Source organism: Dasypus novemcinctus, chromosome 12, assembly GCF_030445035.2.
Source record: "Dasypus novemcinctus isolate mDasNov1 chromosome 12, mDasNov1.1.hap2, whole genome shotgun sequence".
Lineage (NCBI taxonomy): Eukaryota > Metazoa > Chordata > Mammalia > Cingulata > Dasypodidae > Dasypus > Dasypus novemcinctus.
The window spans coordinates 60,836,569-60,839,848 of NC_080684.1; the positions used below are offsets into that span (position 1 = coordinate 60,836,569).

General features: G+C 44.2%; 1 pseudogene; it reads left to right on the forward strand.

Moving 5' to 3' along the window:
- Positions 1-906: 906 nt before the first annotated feature.
- LOC111759030 (LIM domain-binding protein 1 pseudogene) lies at positions 907-2,118 on the forward strand (annotated as a pseudogene).
- The last annotated feature ends 1,162 nt before the right edge of the window (positions 2,119-3,280 follow it).

A 3,280-nucleotide genomic window follows, 5' to 3' on the forward strand; every position in this document is an offset into this window, starting at 1 on the left:
AATATTGTTTGTTTTGAGTTTTCACCTTTTAATTTTTAATTTCTTTCTCCAACAGTGAGATACAAAAGATATTTACTTATTTGTTCAATTCTAGTATACACAAAAATAGTTTTAGAATTCCTAACCAACATCACTTTGAGAAATATTTTGACAGGTTTTTGTTTGTATGTTTGTTTTTTATTGGTCTTTTAATGTTTAGTATGGATAATATTTTCCAAAGTTTTTCAGGTTATTTTTTTTCTGCCTCATCCCCTTCATTGTGTTTGTTATTCATCTGTAAAACACTTAAGGCACACTTGTTGTTTGTATTCCATTTGGTGTTCCCCCACATTGGTTGGTTTTATTTCTGTTTACTTTGAGTATGTGAAACATTACTATAGTTCTGTGAATCAGAGCTGCTCAAAAAGAAAACAGTCACCCCTTCCCATTCCTGCCACCCCATCCCCATTTTCCCATTCTTGCCCCCTCTTTCTACCCACCCTTTATAGGTAACTAATCATTTGCAGTTCTAGTTTGACCTTCCAGTATTTCTTTTGCATAAATGAGCAGATACATTGATGTTTTCTTATATCGCCTTTTTTTCTTTTAAATGAAGGTAGCAAACGACACATATTCTTTTGTTGTTTTTTTCCCCACAGTATATCCTCAAAATCATTTCATGAGATCTTAGAAGCTCCTCATTTTTTTTACAGTTATATATTACTCCTTTGTGTGGATATGCTAGAGTTTACTCAACCACTCACCTATGTATGAATATTTAGATATATTAAAGTTTCTTGTGGTGAGATGGAGAGCGAGGGATGGGGGTGGGGCAAGCTGCAGTGCCGCGGGAATGCACAGACATGCACGCACGGACACACACTCCAGGGATGCACACCAGAGCACACGCACACAGAGGCAGCTCACATGCCTGGCTTCCTTCCTTTCCTGCACCAGAGTTGGAGCCGAGTTGGGCCAGAGACAGGGGCCGCAGGGGCAGCAGTGGCTCATGCCCAGCCTGTCTTGCGCGGGGTGGACCCTATGACTCGGCTGGGCCCCCAGTGGCAGGCAATGTGAAAACGTCACTGGGCACTGCCTGTCCTGGTGTTCCTCAAGGTCATTCAAGCTGCGCTTGCCAAAGGAGCCTTGCTTTGGCAATGTCTTTACCTCTTCCATCCTGGCACCATTCCGGATCGAGATGTTGACCAACTCCCATGTACTCGCCTACATACTTGGAGCGTAGGATTGGGAAGCACACACCATACGGCAACCAAACTGACTACAGAATACTCGAACTTAACAGCTTCAGAACTAGACAGAGGGTGTAACAGTCTTTGGTGGGGTGTTTTCACGACTGAGGTCTTTGAGGATGATGCCATTTTAACCATCACTTTCTTTTGGATGGACCAAAGAGACACCAATGGCTGGACTCTGACTTCACTCTACTTCCGCAGCATCTTTAAGGATATAATTTGGAACTGTACTGTGTGCTTAAGCACCCCAGTGCTCCACCCCAGTGGAATGGAGACATTCCACAGCAACTTTGTGTCGCATGACAGTGTACAGGACAGCATGGCCACCCCAGCACAACAAACCATGTTCACCCAGCTATGTGCCAAGGGCTTATCATACCTGGAGTTCATGTTTGATGCTGTGATGCCAATAAAGATGTAGCCCTTCAGCAGCCGGCATTACTGAGAGCTCATCGCCACACAGCATCCTTGCCATGTACACCAGGACCCCCAGATGCTGGATCAGCTCTAATTCCACTCCCAACTACTTATGCCTCTGTGTGATACTTGAGTTGGGTTGTCTAATTCCACTCCCAGCTACTTATGCCTCTGTGTGATACTTGAGCCCATGCAGGAGATCATGTCCTGCCATAAGACCTACAGTCTCAGTCCCTCCAACTGACCTGAGACCTGCCTTTTCCAGAAGTGGTGGCATACGATAGCTCCACCAGGAGAGCCTGTATGGCAGCAGCCCAGCAAACCATGGAAATGGGAAATGCCAGGGGGCAGCACTAGGAGATTGGGGGACAGCGGTACCAAAAAAAGCAACAGCAAGAAGAGTCCAGCCAGTAACTTTGCCCTTCCAGCAGGTCTACCTGATAGTGGTTGGTGGGTAGTTAAGGGATAAGCCCAAGAGGCTCATCACCTGACTATAGAACACCCCTCCTCTAAGCCCTCCATTTAGGTGGCTGGTAGTAGAGGGGTAAAGTTTTGGGCATCTCCTCCCTTCTGCCCCATATCCTAGCTCCAAGCATATAGTTTTGTTTTGTTTTATTAATGTTATTAAAAGTTTAAGTTTAGAGAGTTTTGGGAAGATGGCATTGGGGTAGGTCTTGTAGGTGCAGTGCTCTTACAAAATAGGGAGGAAGGGAAGAAGCTATCCAAGGGAGCTGTTTGGGGGACCTGCAGACCAGGAGAGTGCTGCATGCAGCGTCCAGGAGGGATTGGGGACAGAGACAAAGAGGGTGAAATGAAAACCACGATTTACTTATGGTGGGGATGGGAAAGGTGTCCATCTTCCACTTTCAAGGTGAATAGCCTCAGTAAAACCCATGACACCATGGCTATGGTGTCAACTGAGGGTAACGGACGTCTTCTCTGGGAAGAGGGAGAGTGAGGCAGCAGGCTGAGTGTTGTTTCTCTTCAGCAAGTTTAAACAGCAGGACCTAGCTTTGAACTGCAGGCTCAGAAACTCCAGTCAGTCCAAGTTTAAAGAGCCACCTCTGTGGAAAGTTTAACCAAAGAGCGCCATCTACTGGAAGACTAGGAAAGTGAAGGAAAATAAAGCTTGTCTCTCATCCCTGTTCCCATGCCCGTGTGGATCTTTTCTGTACCCCAACAGTTTTGATAACTTAAAAAGGGCAATCTTAGAAGTTTTAGAAAAAGGTGAACCAAAAATTAAAGAAGAGCCATGAAAAAACAAACACTAGGAAAGAGAGAGAAACTGATCAATAGAATAAAATCTTCAATATCATCAGATGCTTAGACATCAACAAAAAGTTTATAAGGCGTACCAAGAAACAGGAAGATATGGCACAAAGGAACAACCAAAAATCCTGACAGGACACAGGATTAAAGACAACTAATCAATGATGTCACTCAAATCTACTAAATCCATTCAAGAAATTGAAGACACACCCTAAACAGAAAAAATTGAAGAGACCTACTCTGAGATACCTACTATTCAGAATGTCAAGTGCCAGAGATAAAGAGAGGATTCTAAAAGCAGCAAGAGGAAAGCAATGTATCACAATGTATCAGCAATGTATACAAGGGAAGCTCAATAAGAC